Source organism: Schistocerca nitens, chromosome 1 (assembly GCF_023898315.1).
Source record: "Schistocerca nitens isolate TAMUIC-IGC-003100 chromosome 1, iqSchNite1.1, whole genome shotgun sequence".
NCBI lineage: Eukaryota > Metazoa > Arthropoda > Insecta > Orthoptera > Acrididae > Schistocerca > Schistocerca nitens.
Window position 1 is genome coordinate 1,205,953,189 of NC_064614.1, and position 16,775 is coordinate 1,205,969,963.

Here is a 16,775-nt window from a genome sequence, read left to right on the forward strand (position 1 = left end):
CCATAGGTGGCACTGCCTGCTATTGCATCAGCCACAGTGTAAGGTGTCTTCGTTGCCTGCCACTGGCTGTCAGCTCCCTGGTGGGAACAGTGACTGCTACCATGTTTACTCAGTATCCAGCATCTCACCAACGCCAAGTAAGCATGCTGTCACTGGGCTGCATACGTGTGTATCACAGATAGTATGCTATGCCTCTTGTGCCAAGTGGGGATGTTAAGAGTCAATGCTAAGATTTATTGTGGATGAGTGTGTGCCCCAGTTCCAAACTAATAATAAAGAATTGTTATGTTCAACATAATGTCAGATCCCTTAATCGGGCAGGTAGGTTAGAAAATTTAAAAAAGGGAAATGGATAGGTTAAAGTTACATATAGTGGGAATTAGTGAAGATCGGTGGCGGGAGGAACAAGACTTTTGGTCAGGTGAATACAGGGTTATAAATACAAAATCAAATAGGGGTAATGCAGGAGTAGGTTTAATAATGAATAAAAAAATAGGAATGCGGGTAAGCTACTGCAAACAGCATAGCGAACGCATTATTGTGGCCAAGATAGACACGAAGCCCATGCCTACTACAGTAGAACAAGTTTATATGCCAACTAACTCTGCAGATGATTAAGAAATTGATGAAATGTATGACGAAATAAAAGAAATTATTCAGGTAGTGAAGGGATACGAAAATTTAATAGTTATGGGTGACTGGAATTCGAGAGTAGGAAAAGGGAGAGAAGGAAACATAGTGGGTGAATGGTGAATATGGATTGGGGGAGAGAAATGAAAGATGAAGCTGCCTGGTAGAATTTTGCACAGAGCATAACTTAATCATAGGTAACACTTGGTTCAAGAATCATAAAAGAGGGTTGTATACATGGAAGAATCCTGGAGATACTAGAAGGTATCAGATGATTATATAATGGTAAGACAGAGATTTAGGAACCAGGTCTTAAATTGTAAGACATTTCCAGGGGCAGATGTGGACTCTGATCACAATTTATTGGTTATGAACTGTAGATTAAACCTGAAGAAACTGCAAAAAGGTGGGAATTTAAGGAGATAGGACCTGGATAAACTGACTAAACCAGAGGTTGTATAGAGTTTCAGGAAGAGCATAAGGGAACAATTGACAGGAATGGGGGAAAGAAATACAGTAGAAGAAGAATGGGTAGCTCTGAGGGATGAAGTAGTGAAGGCGGCAGAGGATCAAGTATGTAAAAAGACAAGGGCTAGTAGCAATCCTTGGGTGACAGAAGAAATATTGAATTTTATTGATGAAATGAGAAAATATAAAAATGCAGTAAATGAAGAAGGCAAAAAGGAATACAAACGTCTCACAAATGAGTTCGACAGGAAGTGCAAAATGTCTAAGCAGGGATGGCTAGAGGACAAATGTATGAATGTTGAGGCTTATCTCACTAAGGGTAAGACAGATACTGCCTACAGGAAAATTAAAAATACCTTTGGAGAAAAGAGAGCCACTTGTATGAATATCAAGAGCTCAGATGGAAACCCAGTTCTAAGCAAAGAAGGGAAAGCAGAAAGGTGGAAGGAGTATATAGAAGGTCTATACAAGGGTGATGTACTTGAGGACAAAATTATGGAAATTGAAGAGGATGTAGATGAAGATGAAATGGGAGATACGATACTGCGTAAAGAGTTTGACAGAGCACTGAAAGACCTGTGTCGAAACAAGGCCCCAGGAGTAGACAGCATTCCATTAGAACTACTGACGGACTTGGGAGAGCCAGTCCTGGCAAAACTCTACCATCTGGTGAGCAAGATGTATGAGACAGGCGAAATACACTCAGACTTCAAGAAAAATATAATAATTCCGATCCCTAAGAAAGCAGGTGTTGACTGATGTGAAAATTACCGAACTATCAGTTTAATAAGTCACGGCTGCAAAATACTAACGCGAATTCTTTACAGACGAATGGAAAAACTGGTAGAAGATGAGTTTGGATTCCAGAGAAATGATGGAACACGTGAGGCAATACTGACCCTACGACTTATCTTAGAAAATAGATTAAGGAAAGGCAAACCTACGTTTCTAGCCTTTGTAGACTTAGAGAAAGCTTTCGACAATTTTGACTGGAATACTCTCTTTCAAATTCTAAAGATGGCAGGGGTAAAATACCGGGAGTGAAATGCTATTTACAATTTGTACAGAAACCAGATGGCAGTTATAAGAGTCGAGGGGCATGAAATGGAAGCAGCAGTTGGGCAGGGAGTGAGACAGGGTTGTAGCCTATCCCCGATGTTATTCAATCTGTATACTGAGCAAACAGTAAAGGAGACAAAAGAAAAATTCGGAGTAGGTATTAAAATCCATGGAGAAGAAATAAAAACTTTGAGGTTCGCCGATGACATTGCAATTCTGTCAGAGACAGCAAAGGACTTGGAAGAGCAGTTGAACGGAATGGACAGTGTCTTGAAAGGAGGATATAAGATGAACATCAACAAAAGCATAACGAGGATAATGGAATGTAGTCGAATTAAGTCGGGTGATGCTGAGGGAATTAGATTAGGAAATGAGACACTTAAAGTAGTAAAGGAGTTTTGCTATTTGGGGAGCAAAATAACTGTTGATGGTCGAAGTAGAGGGGATATAAAATGTAGACTGGCGATGGCAAGGAAAGTGTTTCTGAAGCAGAGAAATTTGATAACTTCGAGTACAGATTTAAGTGTCAGGAAGTCGTTTCTGAAAGTATTTGTATGGAGTGTAGCCATGTATGGAAGTGAAACGTGGACGATAAATAGTTTGGACAAGAAGAGAATAGAAGCTTTTGAAATGTGGTGCTACAGAAAAATGTTGAAGATTAGATGGGTAGATCACATAACTAATGAGGAGGTATTGAATAGAATTAGGGAGAAGAGGAGTTTGTGGCACAACCTGACAAGAAGAAGGGACTGGTTGGTAGGACATGTTCTGAGGCATCAAGGGATCACAAATTTAGCATTGGAGGGCAGCGTGGAGGGTAAAAATCGTAGAGGGAGACCAAGAAATGAATAGACTAAGCAGATTCAGAAGGATGTAGGTTGCAGTAAGTACTGGGAGATGAAGCAGCTTGCACAAGACAGAGTATCATGGAGAGCTGCAGCAAACCAGTCTCAGGACTGAAGACAACAACAACGACATGTTCAACATTGACTTTGCTGCAGTCTCCCACACCAGGAAGCACCAGGTGGAAGTCAAATGCCTCCTTACCAACATGATGGCTCCCACCATTTAGTACCAGTCTTTTTGCACTACTGACTTGATATATTCTGGACGTAGAAGAGATATATGATAAATGGAAATACCTAGGGAGTAGTAGGTAACAGAATGTAATGAGTAGAACACAACTACTCTGTCCAGTGGTTACAGACAGCGGTCGTGTGTGTGTGTGTGTGTGTGTGTGTGTGTGTGTGTGTGTGTGTGTGTGTGTGTGTTTTCTACTGTAGACAAAGGCCTTTTGGCAAAAGGCTCAAATGTATAGCAGTCTTTTGTTGTGCCTGTCTGCGGCTCAACGTCTCCTCTATATGAAGAGTATCATTTTATCCTTTTCATAATACTGGCTTTTCACGTAATAGAATTTTGTATTGGAGTGACATGCTCCAGCAACTTCAGTGTGCACAACAGTGGAACATTGTATCTTACAGGAAGTCAGTATCGTGGCTCAACCGTGATATAAACCATTACAAGGTGCACTGCTTGCCAATGGGGTGGAAGGCTGTTGAGGTGAGGTGGTACAATTATTTGTGGGAAATCTGTGGGATACTTGCTGCATCCTAGTTACGTAAGACTTTCCAAAGCATGCGGCACTCTTGGAGTGAACATTTAATTGTGTTATGTCTTGAGTAATCGAACTGGCTTGTGGCTAACCCAACTTTAAAGGTACCGTGATTTGGGTGGGCCACTGGTTGTTATTAGGATCTGACTAACAAAGAGAGTTCAACAGGCCAGTTCTTCAGAGCATTTTAACAGTAACAGAGTGAGCTGTTAGGTATTTCATGTATTTATCATGATGAAAAGACGAAGAAAGGACATTTGGTAAAAGTTACCTGTATAGATGAAAATGTGTTAAATCGTATAACAGCATTGCAATATTAGTAAATTGGCTTAGCTATAATGTGTTATGGAAAAGACCATAGCTAAACGGTCCGAAGCTCGTGGTCTCGCTGTTGCGTTCTCGCTTCCCGAGCACGGGGTCCTGGGTTCGATTCCCTGCAGGGTCAGGGATTTTCACCTGCCTCGAGATGACTGGGTGTTTGTGTTATCCTCGTCATTTCATCATCATCCAGGAAATTGGTGAAACTGGGCTGAGCGCCCCACAAACCAAATATAATCTCATAGCTAAACAAACTGACCAACCTCATACATGTAAAAAAAAAAACGTGGTGGAATTCTTCATCATAGTGGAAAAGTGTAATTCTCTTGATATTATGAACACTGATGTCAAGGAGCTGTAGAGGAAATGGTCTCAAGGAGAAACAAACATCAGAGATATTTTTACGCAAGTCAACAGTTAGCATGAAAAGATCTGTTGTGTTTATTATAGCTTTCAAGTCTCTGATTTTTTCCCAAATGCATTATAGCAGGCCCCATCCATCTCATACTATGCCCAGATGCATGAAAAACCCATGCTGTGCTTTAACTGTCAGTGATAGGGCTACATAAAGCTCGTGTGTAATGGCGAAACAACATGTAGCAAATGTTGAAAGGCTTTTCACCATTTAGGGGGCACAAGTTCACTTTTAGAATTCAGCATAAATTGCCCTGGTGATTACACTTTATAAAACCAAAACTGCAAAGTATTGAATGAGGTAAAGAAAATGCAAAAAGCTGTAATCATTGAGCGAATACTTTACACTGAGGTGCCAAATTATGCAAACCATTGCAGCCACTCATGTTTATATCTATCACCTCAGAGAGTAAGATGCTCTGACCTAACCCGGAAGCAGCCCATCAACTCAATTTAAAATACAAGAACCTCCAGTTGTAGTTTAAGAACGACAATACTCATTTTGGTAAAGAGGTCTGCTGCATAGAGCACCAAGGGCACAAAAAAGCAAATTATAATGGGCATTCAAAAAAAAATGAGCTGGAGGCATAATTACAGTAACCAGTCCCTGTATGTAAGAAATATTGACCCCGGCTGTTGAGACACTTGGCCCACTGTGACACAAGGTGGTGAGGGGCTGTCTCATAAAATTCCCAGAGCTGTGACGTTAACCATTTCTGCATGTATAGCTGGACACCGTCGTCCGAAGTGAATCATTTGCCCCCCAGAGCCTTTTTAAGGCGACCAAAAATGACCCCCTTCTGATTCACTTCCTGCAGCATGGGAGAACAGTGAATGAATGCCCAGCGTTACTCGCAATCTTGACCACCCTTTGCCAAGCGATCAAATCAAAACGACCAGGAAATCTCACTCGTTTGGTCATTCTGCTCCACGACAATGCAAAACCTCATACGGCCAACACAGTCGCGGCACTCCTGCATAAATTCAAATGGGAGGTTCATGGCCAACCTCCATACAGTTCAGATCTCTCTTCCTGTGAGTACGCCATTTTTGGTCCCCTTAAAAAGGCTCTGAGGGGCAAACAATTCACCTTGGACGCCGACGTCCAGATGTACATGCGGAACTCGTTACCATCACAGCCCCAGGAATTTTATGAGACAGCTGTTCGCCACCTTGTTTCACAATGGGACAAACGTCTCAACAGCCACGCTCAATACTTCTTACATACGGGTACTGATTTCTGTAATTATGTCTCCGGCTCGTTTCCTTTTGAATGCCCCTTACACATCACAGAAAAGAGTGGCAGAAAGTAAAGCAAGTAGTATGCAAAAACACATGGAACTGCAAACAAGCCACTGAAAGAGAAACATATGAATTGGCAAAGAACACGGCAAATAAAAGACCATCAGATCATCTCACATTTGATTTAAATGAGACTGCAAACCCATGAAGTCTGTTGGAGGGAAGCAACCATACCCTCATGTGAACCCTCACCTGTAGTATATCTGCAATCTCAGAAGCTATGTAAACAGGCAAACATTGAAAAACCTCATCAGTAAAATGTTTTCCATATTGCTGTTGAACTTGACTGGAATCAAGACGCCCATGGAGGAGCTGAATCATCTGGTGCTGGTAAGGCATATTCAGGAGATATTTTAGAGATACTGAGCTTCCACCAAAGGACAATCTTTCTGGGAAATAAGTACAGATAATATTCATTGAAGACAAATGCATGCCCTCATTGCTCCACCACACCAATTTGCCCACAGTTGCTGTAATGGTGCATGTGCTATTTAGGGTGACCCTATTAACCCTCTACCCACCATCAAGAGCATCTCACGGGCCTTATTGCATAGATACCCTGCTCATTTCTCCTGTGTTGGAACTTTACTGCGTGTAATTTGCAGTTGGGATCTATCACCATGATCTGTCACATTCAGTATCTCATGACCTCAAGAAATCTCATATTATGATCTACAAGCCTCTTCTGCTCAGTGGGAAATGGTTGCTAATTTGCAATTCAACAACTACTTCGACATCTGAATACCTCTTGTAGACCGAAGTGGGTTCTCAGAAAGGCTAACTGGGTACTTCAAAGCCAACTAGCTATGTTCAGACTACGAAACAATTTCAGGAATGAGTCAATCTTATAGATAGTGAAGCATCAATCTGCTGATGCATATTTTCCTCTCTTCAGTCCTTCTACAAAGACTGAGTGAGAAGTGTCACTAGCAAACATGGTCAGGTGGAAGGTCTGTGCAGGTTCAGATGTTGACAAATGCAGAAAATCTTGCACAAGAATGCTGATGTACTATTATGAAGAATAAGAAGAGATTGTGAGAAGAGGTCCAGGACACAGTAAATCTTCCCAGTAACTCAATTTGAGTATGAGAAGCCGTCAGAAAGATTTATGGGAAGTACAGTTGGCCACCTGTAGCAGCTGTACTGGGATAGGAGTCTCTGCATACACCACCCAAAGACATCATTCAAACAGTGTCATAGAATGTTGCAAAGACGACTACAACTACCAGCAGCTTCAATCCAGCATCCCATCTCCAAAGTATCATTGTGAAAAGGAGTGGGTTGAACTTCAAATAAAGTCCTTTGTTCATGTGGTTGCTTGGTGAAGCACTGTCCAAGGCTCTTGATATTGATCGTGATAATGATTTAAGTACAGTTTGCTGTAGTAACTTGAATAGAAATCAGAGAAAATTTAGAATTTTTAAATAAATGGGTGGACAGGACCATTTCCCAAATAATGAAAGGAGACAGTTTCTCCCTCCGTCCCTCCCTCCCCCCTCCCTCCGTCCCTCCCTCCCTCCCTCCCTCCCTCCCTCCCTCCCTCCCTCCCTCCCTCCCTCCCTCCCTCCCTCCCTTCAAACCAGACGTGGACTGAACACGCTCAGTAGTTATAAAAGTGTGTGTAAGCTAGCTTTGTTGTAAAGACTTAGAGCCACTTTCCTGCTTTTTAACTTAGAGAAAGGGAATGTCCATCACAGCTCTTATTTTGAATTTGGGAGATATTAATCTATCACCAAGAATATTGACCCTCCTGCTGGAGATTGATGTACAAGAAACTTCCCTACAGACAAAGCGTCTAAGAGACATATTTGTCAATGTAGAAATGTGGGATACTATTTGGAGCCACAATGTTTGTGGATTGTTGCATCAGTTGGGTTTTTCACGGATGGCTGCGTGTGCCTCTCTGGTTCTCAATATCTCAAAATTCATATAGATAATAAATTCACAAAGTTCTGTCTCGTACATTTGAGCAGTGGAATGGAACGTCCAAAGGTCGTATTTAAGTCTAACACTTCTTGCCCTTACTGTGAACAGCGTAACGTCTGCAGCAAGAAGCGTAGTATATTGCTTCTTATTTGTGGATGGTTTTACAATGTTTTGTTCCTCCTACGGCCCTTTAATGACGAGTCGCCAGTCACCACTGGTGGACTCAGCCCATTGGAGACAAAGGGAGGGTATGTAAATGAGGCCCCAGTCTGCTTAGAAACTGAGAAACTAATGTATTTGTAGTGTACACTTTGTAAGAAAATGAATAATATAGATGTAATGGCAGACAAAAATTGTTTATAAGCCATGTACTCTACACCCTAGTAATTGTAGTAAAGATATAGTTGGGAAAATGAGAATACAAAACAGCATTTAGCACAGCAACTGTTGGGTAGAGAGCAAAGAAATAATAAAGAACAAAATAAAAAAAAATCATCAAATTACCTTCCATGAGGGAAACGGAATGCACTCAATGACTGTGATGTGACTTTTAAAATGGTAGAGAGCAGCAGTCAGTGACCGTTTCCTTTCCAGCTTTATTAAAGCAGATCTAGATTTCGGCTAGCAACTTGCCATCATCATTGCCAAAATCGGCACAGTATAAAACATTATTACTACTCACGACAAAACCAGTATCACATGTACTTTATATTTCAGAACGTGCCCATTCAGCCATATCAATAGTGGAATGTCAGTTATGATTGTACAAATGTAAGGACAGTACAACATCCAGTCCCCGAGCAGAGAAAATTTCCAACGTAGCTGGTAATCAAATCTGGCCCCCATACACTTAGCAGTTCACCATACGACTGCACAGTTACTGCAAATGATGACGAGCAGTTTTACTGCATATCTGGTTTCAAGGTTTTCCTCAGGTGATTGTTGCATATCTTCCAAAGTGCTCACAGTTATTTGCACATGTTCTTTTATGATTTAACTGAAATGCAATGAGCAGTCCAGCATGTATGAGACAATCATTTTAGTTAATCTGTATGGAGAAGACAAGAAGGAATATAAATTCTCTACATTTCCAAAACAGATGACAATTGATGGAAGACATGAGAATGCGTGAACTTCACAATGATTTAAGGAATGATTAGCATAGGGACATAATATATTTTGTGGACTGATTTACCAGATCTTTCATACGCTGCTCAAAGTTCATCTGACATTGACATGACATGATATCAAACCAATGAGCCCTGCACAACACAATATACACACCATCATTATCCAGATGCTGTTGACTATCTTTTGAGCAACTTGGGAGTATCATTACAGATATATGAATTAGTGAACACAAGGTTTTTGTACCCAGACTGAATACTGCAAAATCCAAACCCACCAAAAATAAATACAAAGCACATGTATTTAAAAAAAGGCAGATCAAAATTCGCTTAACACTTTCCTAAGAGACAGGCTTCACTCTGTCCAACCTGACTGTAGAAGCGTAGACCATATGTGGTTTAAATTCAAAGAAATAATATCGATGGCAGTTGAGATGTGTATACCAAACTAATTAGTAAGAGGTGGTACTGATCCTCCATGGCAGATAAAACAGGTCAGAATACTGTTGCAGAATTAAGATCCCAAAATTCCTAAGGTTGCTATATTTTACAAAACTGGAAATTTTGCACAAACTTCAATTTGAGAGGCTTTTAATGGTTTCCATAACGAAACTCGCTTTCGAAGTCAGGCAGAAATCCGAGACAGATTCTAGGCATCAGCACCAAGACGGAGTCAATATCTTCACTGCGCGACAACAATGGTGGTATTATTAATGACATTGCCGCTAAAGCAGACTTATTAAATACAGTTTTCCGAAATTGCATCGCAAAGGAAGACAAAGTAAATATTCCAGAATTCGAATCATGAACAACTTACAACTTAGAAGTAGATATCCTCAGTGTAGCGAAGCAGCTTAAAACATATGAGAAAGGCAAGGTGTATGGTCCAGATTGTATACTAGTCAGGTTCCTTTCGAGGTATGCTCATATAATAGCTTCATAATCAGCAAATCACATACAGCCGCTTGCTCGTCAAAAGATCCATACCTAGACTGGAAAGTTGCGTAAGTCTGCCAAACTCGAAAAAAAGGAGAATCCGTTGATTTACAGATCCATGTTACTAACGTCAGTTGCAGTACGATTTTATAACATATACTCATTCAAAACATATACTTATTCAGAATACGCTAAGTAGATTCAGAAGGATGTAGGGTGTAGTAGTTACTCGGAGAGGAAAAAGCTTGCACAGGACAGAGTAACATGGTGAGCTGCATCAAACCAGTCTCTGGACTGAAGACCACAACAACAACATACTTATTCAAACATTTTGAATTGCCTCAAAGAAAACTGTTTATTGACAAATAGATAGCCAACACGGATTCAGAAAGTATCGTTCTTCTGAAACGCTACTAGGTCTAATCCTCAAAAAGTAATGAGTCCTATTGGTAGAGGATTTCAAATTGATTTCATATTCTTAGATTTCCAGAAGACTTTTGACACCATTCCTCGCAAGCGATTTCTAATGAAATTGCGTGCCTGTAGATTATCGTCTCAGTTGTGTGATTGGATACGTGATTTCCTGTCAGAAAAGCCACAGTTTGTAATAACTGACAGAAAATCATCTAGTAAAACAGAAGTAATATTTGACGTTCCCGAAGGAAGTGTTACAGGGCTCGTGCAGTTCCTGGTCTACATAAACGGTTTAGGAGACAATCTGAGCAGTCCTCTTAGATTATTTGCAGATGATCTGTCATTTACCGAATGATCAAAACGAATTGCAAAATTATTTAGACAAGATGTGTGTATCGTGGAAAAAGTGGCAATTGACTCTGAATAATGAAAAGTGTGAAGTCATCCACATGAGTACTAAAAGGAATTCGCTAAAGGCTGTAAAATCAATTGACTGTTTTTGGAATTATAATTATGAATAACACTAACTGAAATGATCACATATATATTGTTGTGGGGGGAAAATAAACAAGACTACAATTTACTGGCAGAAAACTTACAAAATGTGAAAGGTCTATTAAAGAGACTGCTTACTCTACGCTTGTCTGCCCTGTTCTGGAATACTGCTGTGCGGTGTGGTATTAGCATCACACAGTGTTGATAGACGACATTGAAAAAGTTCAAATAAGGCAGTTCGTTTTGTATTATCACGAAATACGGGGAGAGAGATCCACAGTTACAATACACAAATAGGGGTGGCAATCATTTAAACGAAGGCTTTTTTCGCTGTAGCCAACAGCCTTGCCGTAGTGGTAACACCGGTTCCCGTCAGATCATCGAAGTTAAGCGCTGTTGAGCTGTGCTAGCACTTGGATGGGTGACCATCCGGTCTGCCCAGCGCTGTTTGCAAGTGAGGTGCACCCAGCCCTTGTGAGGCAAACTGAGGTGCTGTTTGAATGAGAAGTAGCGGCTCCGGTCTCGGAAACTGACATACGACCGGGAGAGCGGTGTGCTGACCATATGCCCCTCCATATCCGCATCCAGTGACGCCTGTGGGCTGAGGATGACACGGCGGCTATTCGGTACCTTTGGGCCTTCATGGCCTGTGTGGGAGGAGGTCAGTTTTTTTCGTCGTGTCAGGACGTGATTACGGAATTTCAATGCCCTACTTTCTGTTTGGAGCGTGAAAATACTTTGTCGGCGTTCTCCTACATAGGGAGAAATGATCATCATAATAAGAGAAATTACAACCTACACAGAAATATTTAAGTGTCCCTTTTTCCCAAACACTGTTTGAGAATAGAACAGTAAGGAAGTAGCGTGAAGGTGGTTCGATGAACCGTCTGTCAGGCACTTAATAGTGAATTGCAGAGTTATCACGTAGATGTAGATGTAGACGTAGATCCTGATTCTCTGCTGTCTTTTCCGACATAAAAAAATCTTAACAGGATTCTCGAACTTCCACAATGTCGTCTTCTACGTGAATGTAAATCTTTGGTTCATTTGGTCAGTTCTGCTTTCATCGGGAGCGATGTCAAAATTCTTTCCGGAGATTTAGCTTTTTTTATATGTGCAATAATGTTTTTAGTCACATGTTCACCCAAAATAAAAATAAATTAATTTGTATCCCTTTTGAGAAATAATAAGGTACTCTTATTTGACCCACCAGCAAAGTCTTCAAGCCTTAAACAATGCTCTTTCAATATTGGATCATCTTTCACCCTCAGTTGCTCCAGTTCTAATAAATTTCCTCTGGTTTGCGACGAAATGTCTTGCAAAAGGCTAGTTTTTTAGGGAAAAATACTGTATTATGTAAACGGCGATGTAAAATGTTTCTCAATTTCTTGGTCTCGTCGTTAACTTACGCACATATTTTTAAACTGTACTAATAGTACATGTTAATAGATGTCATAGGTATCAAAAAACGTTTCATGCAGAATAACTGTGCTAATCGACAGCTGGTTATCATTACAGCTTGTAAGTTCCAGGCAACGTATTACAAAAAGTTTTAAAAATTCTGAGCACACCCAATAATAATTGCCATGGCCTAATCATAGGGAAGCTTATATTTCTGTTTATATTTCGCATATTTATTCCATCTAGAACTCCAAACTGCCACTTCTGTACTGAAAATATTGTGGCTATGTTTTGGCATTAAATTAAAAATGGTGTGGTCCTGTAGGGCCTCCAGATCTTGAGGGGTCCTCAGGGGCAGAGGTCCAGGGTGGGCCCTCTTCCTCCTTCTTGCTTCCTGATCAGTATGTCACTGCCAGCCTAACTTTCTGGCCTCATATTTGATTCAAAGCTTCGTGGTTACTAAACATGAGGGAGTAGAATGCAAAGTCCCTCGAGGCACTGAACATCCAAAGTGCTCTAGGCACGGATCAAATTATAGATGCATTGTTTCTTGATCAATAAGACCTTTGTACCTCACGAAATTAGGCACTATAGATAACGAGTTGCCAGATGCACCTGCTATATATATTGACTCGGTGCTGAGACTGGGGAGGCAGTAGCTCATTAAATGTCGCAGGTGTACAGGTTCTTAGTTTTTGGTTGCTCTGGACGGTTTCTGTTTTAGTGACTGGCAGAGAGCCCAAAGCTCTGTAGGTTTGTTATATAATCCCTATTTCAAACAGATTTTTATGTACAAGATTTGCTGAAATAAAGTATTATTGTGGCGTACAACGGTCAATAAATACCCTAGCAAAAATTTTAGCAATATACAGAAAACACACTGACACAAAGTACAAAAATTAGATAACACTTGACACTTCAGAATCGAAATATCAGAGTGCAAAAAGGAAAGTTAGCTGGTCTGATATAAGACGTGTATGAGGTTCACAAGTTTTTGCTGTGGCATATCTCCAAAATATTCTCGATGATGTCTTCAGAGAAAAATGATTCACGGTCCATGTCTCAGAGATGTAAAAACATTCTCACACTTGCCTGTGATGCGTTCGGAAACTAGAATTTCGTTATCAACTTCCTTGGTATCAAGAAACCTAGTAATTGAACGTTTGACAAGAAAAACTCCTGAAAGTCTGAGAAGAAACACGGTGGGATAATTTACTTCATAGAACTTCTTAGCAGTTAATACTAACTTCTTCTTCATTAGCTGTTGCATGTTGCTGCCGTCTGCCTCATTTTGCTTAGGGTGTGGTATCTGTTGTGATTTCTTCAGAGGTGCTACTCCCAGAACGTTGTGTGAGAACGTATGTTGAGTTTGGAAGGTATACGGAGAAAATAATGATCATTTTTAATTTTAGATTCGCCCTATGATGTGTGTAATCTAGCACAGATTTGTTTACACTCCGTCCAGAAAGTGGTATTCTCTGGAAGGAAAAAGCCTTTATTGTAGATGACGGAAGATGACTCCGTAATAGTAGATGCAACAGCTGAGAACCGTCGTGATGATGTGCCTATGGTGCCCATTTACGAGTTCGGACAATATTAGGATAGAGACATTGTTTATTTCGTAGAACCATGACGAGAAAATCTATGTTAATGTGCAACATGCGGAAGAAAACCATTTACTTCATACTGGAAATTATATTCCCCGTTCTTTCCACAGAACAGCAGATGTGTAGCGGCTCTCAAGATAGCGGAGCTAGTCAGAAAATGGTAATCCATTTCCATAGTTAGGTAGATGCAATAGTGTTTATAAAACAGTTAATATGTACACACAAAAATACATCAAATAATTTATGGGATGTTGTAACGAAGTATTGCACAGTGAAAATGATTAAGTGTTTACATGTTCTGACTCTCTTACTGGACTTAGGACGTATAGAAATGGAATATTGCTTCCAGTACACATTACATAATGATAATACACTGGTGCGGAATACATACAGACAAAAGTAACTTTCCAATCTGTGTCACTGCCGAGTAATATTGCTCAGTGAAACGTGAACGAACCGTAGAACTGTTGCAGTACAGTACAGAAGATAACTTCAAGAAATTCACAATGAGACGAATAGAAATGAGATTTTTAATCAAAGAAAATAATTACACTGAAGCCTATATGAAGATAGTAACTGTTCTCGAAAGAACTGATACCACTGACGACCGTGCAGCTTCTCTAGAATAAATGATAACTAATTGAAACCCTCAGCTGCCGACAGGTGTTGCTGATATACCTCGATGGGGACAGCTGAAAATGTGTGCCCCGACCGGGACTCGAACTCGAACCCAGCCATTGACCTTCGTCTGTGCGAATGCGCACAGGTTGCCCGAACACTTACGAGAATCGTCACCTTAGTGAGCGCGAGTAGTAGTGGATGGGGTAATATCTATTAGGAACATTACATATGCAGATTGTGGACAGTCGGGAATGTGGGTGTCGCGGGAAGCCTGCAAGGTATAAGTCCCTGCAGTCCTGCTATTCATCTGTGTCCTCAGTGGCTCAGATGGATAGAGCGTCTACCATGTAAGCAGGAGATCCCGGCTTCGAGTCCCGGTTGGGGCACACATTTTCAGCTGTCCCCATCGAGGTGTATCAACAACACCTGTCGGCATCTGAGGGTTTCAATTAGTTATCATTTACACTGAAGTCATCGCGATTCATAATGGACACTAGGACATTAAGAAAGGTGGGATGTGGTTCTTAATGTGGTGTGTGATCATCTTGGAAGCCAAATACATGCTGTGCAACGTGCTCCCACACTAGCCACGATGTTAGGGTGGTGTTCTTGTGGTAGGGCGTTCCATTCCCGTCCCAAAGTGACTGACAATGGTTGAAAGGTCGTAGGTGCAGGTGAAGTGGCCACAATACATCTCCTCAGTGCATCGTACATCGATCCGATTGGACTTAAGTGGGATTGGGGGGAGGGGGCGACGACGAACAGTCCAGTCCATTCCTCGACTATCCTCTCGTTGCAATAGCTCCTCCAACTTGCTGTTCGATTTGGTCGTGCATAGTTGTTCATAAAAATGAAGTAAGGGCTGAATCTACTACTGAAAAGATGCCAAGAGGAAAAAGTACATGTCACAACAATGTTGACCAGTGAGTGTATCGTGTTTAAAGAGCTGGACGTCAGTATGTCTTCCCACATCATAACGCTTGTACCACCAAAACAATGATGTTTGACAATGCTGGACGTACATACATACACTCATATGACGAGGGGTGGGGTCCAAGGAACATTGTCGAACATGACAATTCTGGTGGTCTAGGTGTCACGGTGAGGGGAGGCGTAATGTTGCATAGGTGTACTGACCTCCAAATCTTTGAAACGGTACGCTCATGGGTCAACGTGATTGTGATACTGTACTTCTTTCCTATTTGTGTCTTTTCAGGAGGAGGGGGAGGGACGCATTCGGGCCTTGACTCCATTTTTATGTATGGCAATCCATGACCCAGTCGAACAGCAAAGGTGGAGGAGCTCTTGCAGTGATGGCTATTCGGCAGTGGATTTTCCCGCCCATCCCCTCTCCCTCCTCCACCCCCCCCCCCCCCCCCCGACTTAAATCCTGTTGAGTATGTGTGGGATCCATTGGGGAGACATGTCGACATGGACCAACAGCAGGCCTTTGTGGCCGAGCAGTTGTAGGCGCTTCAGCCTGCAACCGTGCTGCTGCTATGGTCGCAGGTTCAAATCCTGCCTCGGGCATGGGTGTGTGTGATGTTCTTAGGTTAGTTAGGTTTAAGTAGTTCTAAGTCTAGGGGACTGATGGCCTCAGATGTTAAGTCCCATTGTGCTCAGAGCCATTTGAACCGCATGGACCAACAACCATCGAGCAATTGTCCATCACTGTGCTGGTCGGGGAATGGTACGCCCTACCACAACAGCTGCTTGCCAACCTTGTGGGCAGTGTGGAAACACGTTGCAGAGCATGCACTGCCGTCCGTGGTGGTCACACACCTTGTCAAGAACCACGTCCTGCCCTTTTTAATGTCGAGGGGACCGTCATAAGTCATAGTGAATTCAGTATAGCATAAATGTGTAATTTCTGCTCGTCTCATTGCGTATTTCATTGTTACCTTCAGTACTATACTGTAGCATTCCTTCTTTGTATGTCCCGAGTTTCATCGAGCTTTGTTAATTTGCAGTGACCCATCACGCAAAAGTTACTTTCGTCCTCACGTTTTGCACACCAGTGCATATTTATCAGGTAATTATGTCATGAAGTCCTATGATGATGTACAAAGGTACAAAGAGTTGACCAGTAGTAAATCTTTCGGGTTTCACGTGAACTGTTTTAAAACTGAACTACCTGTGGATTATAACAAGTTAATGAAAATGTGATTAACTTCACAGTCATGTAATTTTTCTTAGATGAAATAATTTTCTGGAGGTTTGAATTAAATTGTCTTAATATATGCCTTATTGTTCCTCTTGAATGAGGTGAAATGCATATTCCTATCACGAAAAGGTTTGATGTTAGGTTATGAATTTCGTAAGTCAAATGCGGAAAATATGTGCGAGATAGTGGAAAAGATGAACAGTGTAAACTTACCACAAAATCCAAGAAAAGCGTTTTTAACGTTGTAGTAGCAGCAAACATTTTTTCTCCATCGTTTTCGT